This window comes from Myotis lucifugus, unplaced genomic scaffold (assembly GCF_000147115.1).
Source record: "Myotis lucifugus unplaced genomic scaffold, Myoluc2.0 scaffold_33, whole genome shotgun sequence".
Lineage (NCBI taxonomy): Eukaryota > Metazoa > Chordata > Mammalia > Chiroptera > Vespertilionidae > Myotis > Myotis lucifugus.
The window spans coordinates 419997-428845 of record NW_005871081.1 but is presented as its reverse complement, the minus strand read 5'-3'; the positions used below and the strand labels follow the sequence as shown (position 1 = coordinate 428845).

Sequence of the window (8849 nt, the reverse complement as noted above, 5' to 3'; positions counted from 1 at the left end):
GAGTGGTGCGATTGTTCTCGCTGCTGACATCAGATGGTTAAATATCCCACTTTCCTTCATGGTAATTTGTAACTTGACCCCCAATTCATTTCAGCCATTTAAATCTTCTTGTTTTGTTTTTTCTTTTTAATCCTCCCCCAAGGATATTTTTCCATTGATTTTTAGAGGGAGTAAAAGGGAGGGAGAAAGGGAGGGAAGGAGGGAGGGAGGGAAAGGGAGAGAGAGAAACATTGATGTGAGAGAGACACATCGATTAGTTGCCTCCCGCACACGCCCTGACCCGGACTGAGTATCAAACCTGCAACCTTTTGGTGCCCAGGCCAACGCTCTAACCACTGAGCCATGCTGACCAAGGCTAAGTTGTTTTTTTGTTTGTTTTGTTTTGTTTTGTTTATGTGCCTCAGGCATGAAATAGCTCTGGCCACCGACACAGGCATCAAGCTAGGATGAACTAAGGACTGTACATCTGCTTTGCCCCTGACTGATATAAGAGCAACACCACCAATCAGGTGTCTCCTTGCCCATTGCCAGGGGGTTGTTTTGTTTTTTGTTCAAGCTGTTTAAATCTTCTTATTGCTGATTACAGATAAAGAGTTCCATGAATTTACTAATTGTGAAAAACGAATACCTTCTTTGAGAAGTAGCAGATTTGCCTCTTCCGAATTAAAGGAGGTTCTCCCCAGTTCTGGGATCCTGAGTTTAACAACCAGTCAGTGCACTCTACCTCTGATCTTCATGGTTTTACAGACTTCAGTCTTGCCCTTGAAGGCTTCCTATTTCCAGACTGATAACTGTCTTTCTAATCTGCTTTTTTTTCCAAGAAGTGACTATTGCAATTGATTGTCTCTTGATATTTCTCTTGCTTCCTCCATGCCTGGAACTTATCCTAGTATTTCTGGAATGGATTTCACACTAGAATATTGTCCTAAAATATGCTAAAGTGTAACATTTATCTTTTCTTTTTTTAAATCCTCACCCAAGGGGATGCTTAGGGAGAGGAAGGGAGAAAGAGAGAGAGATATCAGTGTGAGAGAGAAACATCAATTGGTTGACCGGGAATCAAACCCATAACCCAAGTATGTGTCCTGACCGGGAATTGAACGGGCAAACTTTTGGTGCACAGGATGCCCCTCAACCAACTGAGCCACTCTGACCAGGCTACATTTATCTTTAATGCCTTTTTGGATGACCTAAGGCATTTCGTTGTACTCATTGTACTCATAAGCTGCTATTGATAAGATACCAAATACAGAGTGTTTTCTATAATATGAATTACTTCTCACCTCATATGCAAACAGATCACCTATAAGTCCAGGCAAAATCCTTCCGGACTTCTCAATTTTCCAAAATGCATTCAGAGTTGAACTTTCCTTATTTCAAGTGGTGGAGAAACTGCAGAATCACTAGGGCTAGGAAGGACCTTGACAGCAACTCTGATCCATTTTCTTCCCTTCAGAAGGACCTATTTAACCCATCCTAGACAGGAGGAAATTAATGCTGTCTTTACAGTCCTTCAGAGAAAGTGATTCCACTTCCTTACCCAGCAATCAATTCTTACTGGAACATCTCCTTCTTTCGACCTGGATACATCGAGCCTATCTTGAAGCATCGTTTCTGCCAGGAAACTTCTCTCCAACTATAACCTGAATCCATGTGTTTATTTCCTCTTGTCCTTTGCTAAGTCAAGGTGTAGAGCTGCTCACTTCTACCCTCTGTGTAAGGTGGCTTTATCAAGCCCAGGGACTGGAGTTGACTTCGATTGGCTAGATTCCAACCGCCTCGTCTGTCTTTGTTGTAAGGTCCACAGGGCTGAATGTATGCACACCACTCCTGCTTCAAGTGTGTGCTCCTCTGTCGGGTCTTGAGATTCAGACAGAAATAGAAAGACCTGGGGTGCCTGCATGACCCTTCCTAAAGAGGGAAAAAGATTAGAGGAGAAGCAATGAACAGAAGACTCAGCCTGGCCAAGTGCTGGAGAGGTCCCATGGGAGCTCAAACCACAACATGCTCGACAAACATTACACCCTCAGACTCCACATGCTCAAGCTTGGGGCTGGGAAATGGAGAATTCATGCCTTTGAATCTGGAGATACTCCACCCCGACCCCAAGTGAAGATGCAGCCCCGAGGACTTCACTCAGTTGCCTGTTTGTTGTCTTCTCCAAATACAAGTATCCCAGGGCCTGAATTTCCTCACTGGAAACATTCCACAGAGCGGCCCTTTCTCACAAGAACTGCATAAGACCATCTCAAGACAGGACAGTGGTAGCTCATCCCTCAACACAATGGTTCATCCCCCAACACAATGGTTGTCTTTACCCCCCATGACAACTTATGGCAAACTGTGCTTGTTGCAAAGTCTCTATGCATCCCTATTCAGATGTGAACCCACAAACTACACAGTCAGCCAATAAGTAATGACTGAGTTCCCACCCTGAGTTGACTTAAGCACCATGAGAAATCCAGCATGGTGCTGAGCCCATGGGAGGATTTGCTGAGAGCTCTCTTCATTTCCCCTTGTTCTCTCTAAAGCTACCCTAGCAACCAGAGCTGGCCTTAGCAACAGGAGACCAGAGTGGTTCCCCTGACCCACTCCCACAGTCTTTCTCTGCCATCCTTGGTCTGGAGACAGCATGGTAATGAATGAGCAAGGGGCTTGGAGCCAGACTTGTGCTTGTTTCAAGTCCAAGTTCACTATTTCCGAGTTGTCTGATCTTGGGTGAGTTACCTATCTGCCTGAACTAAGTGTCCTCAACTCTAAAGCTTGATGTCACAGGATTATGACAAATTCTAATAGTTTCTATCATTATCCTTCCAAAGATTCCTTTTGATGGTGGTTAGCACCCTGTGGACATGATCATTTTAAGCTGAATGCTGGGATTGTCCTTCTGGACATATCTTCACTGTCAGCCCCTGATTTTCCTAAACCTTCTGGGTGTATGGTTATTAGACTGGCTGCTTTATAAAATAGCTGAGATTAATTGACTTATATGATAATAAAATGAATATGGCTCTCTGTCATTCCATATTTTAGTGAGAGTCATATTAAGAAATAAATTTGCATCAATGATTCTGTATTCTTTATTACTAAAACATAAAAAATATAGATTCTTATATTTTAGAGGATGAATAGTCATAATATCTAGGCATGTCTTTATGTACCAAGCACCATTCTAAATGCTTTATAGATATTAACTTATTTAATCCTCACAACAATTCTGGGAGGTAAGAACTATTTTTGTCCCTATTTTAAAGATGAGGTAACTGTGGCATAGAGAATTAATTGAGGGCCCAAAGTCAGACAGCTAGAGAGGTCAAATCAGGCAAGCTGGGTCTAGAGTCCATGGTGGTATTCAATGCCTCGGACCTTAGAAATTATGGATCTTTCTTGGAATTATGGATCCATTCCTAAGAAGGTTTCTAAATCCTTTTTTAATATGAATGTTCTAGATAGATAGATAGATAGATAGATAGATAGATAGATAGAAAAACTAAAAGAGAGAGGTTGTGCTCTATTTTTTAAGGTCCAAGAGTTCTATTACATGATGCCGTATGTATTTTCCATCTTAATCTGAAAACATTCAGCATATTGAGAATTATCTGAATGAGTATTGCCAGAGCCCTGCCCTATCTGTATTCTTGATTGTGCTTATGACCAGTACTCTGCAGATAGCATCCTAGAGAGACAATGTTTTGATGATAATTATTAAATGACTAGAGGCCCAGTGCACGAATTCGTGCACCAGTTGGGTCCCTCAGGCTGGCCTGTGCCCTCTTGGAATCCGGGACCCTTGGGGGATATATTAGTGCAAAGCGGCAGGTGGCTGGGGAGGAGCCGGAGCCCGGGCCAGGCACCATACTGCTGCACCTGCTGCCGCCGCCTGGTAGCACTGCCACGGAGGCTTCCACTGCCCGGCTTCTGGTGCCCATCAGTCAGCTGAGCGGCACTCCCGCTGTGGGAGCACACTGACCACCAGGAGGCAGCTCCTACGTTGAGCGTCTGCCCCCTGGTGGTCAGTGAGCATCATAGTGACTGGTCGACCAGTCGTTCAGGCTTTTAAATATATAGATTGGCTCATCTAAATGAATCCTGGTGAAATGAATTTGGTGGGAAAAAGAAAATATAATCATGATGACTCAACTGATCATGTACTATGCTCACAATCAAAAGAATTGGTTGGGCTACTGAAGCACAAAATGGGCAAATTAATTGGTATTTTACATAAACCAAAACAGCTCATCTATTATGAAAAAATGTTGTTAATTAGGATTTTATTGATTTGTCTTATGTTCTTTGCTATAAATATGAGTTCATACATGATTTCACACTTGTACATATTTAAGTGCTAGCATAATTTAAAAATACTTTGTTGAAACTGTGGAGCAACAGTATTTTCTTTTTCAAGTGAGATCCATATATTTCTCCAGCTTGAGAAACAGCAGCATAAAATAGATAAGTTATAGTATATTACATATAATGTGTTATATATATGTTTGAAATGTTGGTTCTAATCTATCTCTTGGGGCTAACAAATTTCAATTTTTTATTGCTGAATGTATTAGTACTTATTTTGTTTTAAAAATTCTGCCTGCCACTAATTGGATGATTAATGCAACTTAATTTCACTAGGATTCAGTCTACCCATGGGTAATACTAAAACAATAATGCTGGTGCCATAAGGAGATTGTGAGTACTTAATTGTATGATGGATGTGAAGGTACTCCAAAGAGTCATGGCATAATGTGAGTTCTCTGTGAGGGTACATGTATGTATGTTTTTATTGTATTAATTCATATTGAATTTAACTATTTACAGGCTGTATGCATGCTCTCTGCCCTTCCTATTTTGAAATCGGGTAATCAAAAATTTGCTTAACCTATTAATCATTACATTTTTCTAAGATATATGTTTTCTTTTGCTTATTTTCAAACTGGAAAGTAAACCTATTTTCTCTGTATGCTTGAGAATATTAATAGCTTTCTTGCATTTTTTCCTAGCTTTATTATGTATTTCTCAATTTTGACAACCAAAATAATATATATAGATTTCCAGGTGCAGAAATTGGTAGTATATTTTCTGCTCTGTTCCCAACATCCTTCTTGATGATGCACAGCAATATTTTGTTGACATTTTTGTTGACCACAGCAGTGTATTGGGTTTCAATTTTATCTGTCTGGGCCAGAATACTCCACTTGAATGCTTCTCTTAACCTCAAACTCCACCTGTCTGCAAATGAGCCTCGTCATCTCTCCCACCTGCCTGTCTGCAAATGAGCCTCGTCATCTTATCACAACCTAAAATTCTTGGGTTTGACTCCTCCTTACCCTCTTCTTGTCACCAGATTCATCCATTCTTGCTTCTGAGTTCCTTCCAAACCCACCCTTTTCTTTCACTTCCATTGCCAGACCCCAAGTTCATCCATCTATTCATTCAAAAGGCTATTTAGTATCTACAATATGTCAGGCATTGTGCTGGTGCTAGGAATCAAAAGAGAAGTAAACTCCAGTGTCTGTCCTGAAGGTCATGAGTTAGGCAAGATGACACGCACTTACTGAATAACAGGATAACTGGTATACCACGTGTGCATAGGGTTCCAGTAGCTCTGCTAAGAAGAAAGTATAACTAGTTTGGCTTGTTCAAAGAATACTTCCCAGAAAAGTTGATGCCTGAGGATATAATGACAAGTATGAGGAACCTTCAAGAGAAAACAGATAAGAAGGACAAACTATGCAGACAGAGGAATCTGCCTCCCCTTACCTAATCTTCAAAACTGGGATAATCATAGCTCTTACCCAATGAGGCTATTGTGAGACATAAGTCTAATGAAATAAAGCATGTAAAGTGTTTAGTATCTACCACAGAGTAGGCCTGTTATTATTGTTATTATTCTTCAAAGAGTGTACAATCTTATTAGGACCATAAGACATAAAATTATGAAAAGCACCCTAGCCGATTTGGCTCAGTGGATAGAGTGTCGGCCTGTGGACCAAAGGGTCCTGGGTTCAATTCCAATCAAGGGTACTTTGCAGGCTCCTCCCCAACCCAGCCCCTGGTCGGGGTGCACGCAGGAGAGAACCAATCAATGTGTTTTTCTAACATCGATGTTTCTCTGTTTTTCCCTCTCTCTTCCACTCTTTCTGAAAAATCAATGGAAAAATATCCTTGGGTGAGGATTAACCAAAAATAAAATAAAATTATGAAAAGCTTCACAGAGATAAAAATATTTAAATAACATTCTACTGGCAAAAGGGCTAAAGTGAACATTACCTGTTATTTATCTCTACATTGTTTATTTATTTTCAACAATATGCAGCTCAACACCTCTATCATTTACTCTCATATTCTATCACCCCTATTATATTCATCATATGAGAACATATGCCTGCTGTGTTCTGCAGGCTTTGCTGGATGCTTAACACGTATTATTTCTAATCCTCACATTATCTATGACATAGATATCTGGTTTCCCACTTGTGCATGAAAAAATTAGACCTCGGCTTGGTAAGGGGCCTGCCCAGGTGGGTATATGTCATAAGTGGCTGGTTGGGGTTTGAACTCAGGCCTGTTTGCTGTAGGACACACTGGTTCACTCCATCAGCAAGGTGAAAATACAACTTAGAAAGTCATACCTCATCAACCTGCCTCCTCCTGGAATACCTGAGGTAGGTGTCACTGTGTGGTCCTTCATCCAGACAATTTGTGAATCTGTTAAGTGAAACCAGTTATGACAATGTCCTGGCATTGAGACCCTTGAGAATGACAGAACCATAAGTCGGAAATGGATCAGGCTATTGTGAGGACAGCCCAGAATTACATTAACCTTCCCCAAAAGGTAGAAGGGGAACTGAGGAAGCGTTTAGCAAGGATGGGAGAAAGTTTGAATAGGCATGAGAGGAGGCAGGTGGCAGGAGAATGTCCTGGTGAGCAGGGCGAGCAGGACATCAGGGCCATCTGGACATGGCCAGGGAGGAGAATGCTGGTGGGCAGACAATTTCAGTCTGGTGGAGTTGCGGTAGTAACCATAGCTTTGCAAATAAAACCAACCTCATACATAAGGAAGACACCTAAATGGGCAAGGTCTTGAGATCACCCTTATCCTCTATTGCAGTGGTTCTCAACCTTCTGGCCCTTTAAATACAGTTCCTCATGTTGTGACCCAACCATAAAATTATTTTCGTTGCTACTTCATAACTGTAATGTTGCTACTGTTATGAATCCTAATGTAAATATCTGATATGCAGGATGGTCTTAGGCGACCCCTGTGAAAGGGTCGTCCGACCGCCAAACGGGTCGTGACCCACAGGTTGAGAACCGCTGCTCTATTGAGTGTCCTTGTTACTTCTCTGGTCCGGTTTATCCACTGGTCCCCATTTTCCAGCCACATCCTCCACAGCCAATGTCCTCTCCTTTCTAAGGCTAGTTGCTCTTCCAGTTTCAGTGGCCAGGGCCTGGACAACTTTCTTGTCCTCTTGAATTTCCAGAGACACAGTTGGGATTTTGAGGTAAGCTTTTCCTAAGGAAACCTAGGAAATCCAAACACAACAGCAACAAAGGAAATAGAAAGGCATAGAAATGGCTGGACTTTGAGAATATACATTTCTTATTCTCTGGCAGCTCAAGTCAAGCTCTGATTACAATGACAACAGCATATGCTGTTTCCTCCTCTCCAGGTGTAAAAGCATACTCCATAAGCAGCTGTCTTTGTGGTTTTCAGCCAAGTAACCCACATCCTTCCCCAATATCACTGGGATAATAGCAGCAGAAGTCTCTATCTTGGATGGGATAAAGGACTAGACACAGGTTGTCAGTCTGAGATGAGGGGAGCCTTTGCATATTCTACCTCAGCCTTGCTTCCTGGTGAGGGATGTAGGGCACTTCTTTCAAGAGGGCAGGTAGCACCCATTCCTAATGTCAATGACATATGGACAACGTGCAGAAAGCCAAGACAGGGGCCCAGTTACCAAAAGGGGCTTCAAAAGATGACTTGGACATAAGGAATACTCTTGGGCCCCTTGTCTTCCCTCAAGGATGCTTTCTTTCCAATATGGCTCCTGGCCCCACAACCCCTGGGTCAGGTCTAGTTCACTTCCAACCTCAGCCCTAGTTCCTACAAATTCAGCCAGAGGTTGGAATTCACCTGGCCTTTAGGGCCAGACCTAAAACTAAAATGATTTTTCCTAGTCCTTGTCTTTTTTTTTTTAAAAAAAAAATACATTTTTATTGACTTTAGAGAGAGAGGAAGGGAGAGGGATAGAGAGATAAAAACATCAATGAGAGAGAAACATCAATCGGCTATCTCCTGCATGCCTCGCACCGAGGATCGAACCTAACCTGGAATCAAACCAGTGACCTCTTGGTTCATGGGTAAATGCTAAACCACTGAGCAACAGCAGCTGGGCCCTAGCTCTTGTCTTGTTCTCTCTTTTCTCTTGGTCTTGATGTCTGAGGTCCAGTAAGACTACTCCTCGAGCCAGAACAAATCAGGACATCATGACTCTTCCCTGACATTCCCAGGAAGAGGTGTCTGGTTTTGAGTTTATATATCCTGCCCAATATTACATATTCTAGTAGCTTGGGAGGAAGGGAAGGGACAGCTTTTGGGTTTTACCTGTAATACAAATGCTAGAAAATTACCCAATGTATATTCAGCACTATCAAAGTAAGAGGCTGCCTTATTCTATGTGACAATCCTGGCTCTTTAGACCAAAAATAAAAATAAATAACACCTACGTAAGTAAAGGAAAATAAACTAGGCTAACCAGGACAACTTAGAAGCACCCAGGGAAAGCTTCCAGGCCCACCCACCCTCTGGGCTGGAGGGCTCCAAGCACATCCTGCTCCGGGTCCCA

General features: G+C 42.0%; 1 pseudogene; it reads right to left on the bottom strand.

Moving 5' to 3' along the window:
• Nucleotides 1-391: 391 nt before the first annotated feature.
• LOC111825588 lies at nt 392-536 on the bottom strand (annotated as a pseudogene).
• Nucleotides 537-8849: the final 8313 nt, after the last annotated feature.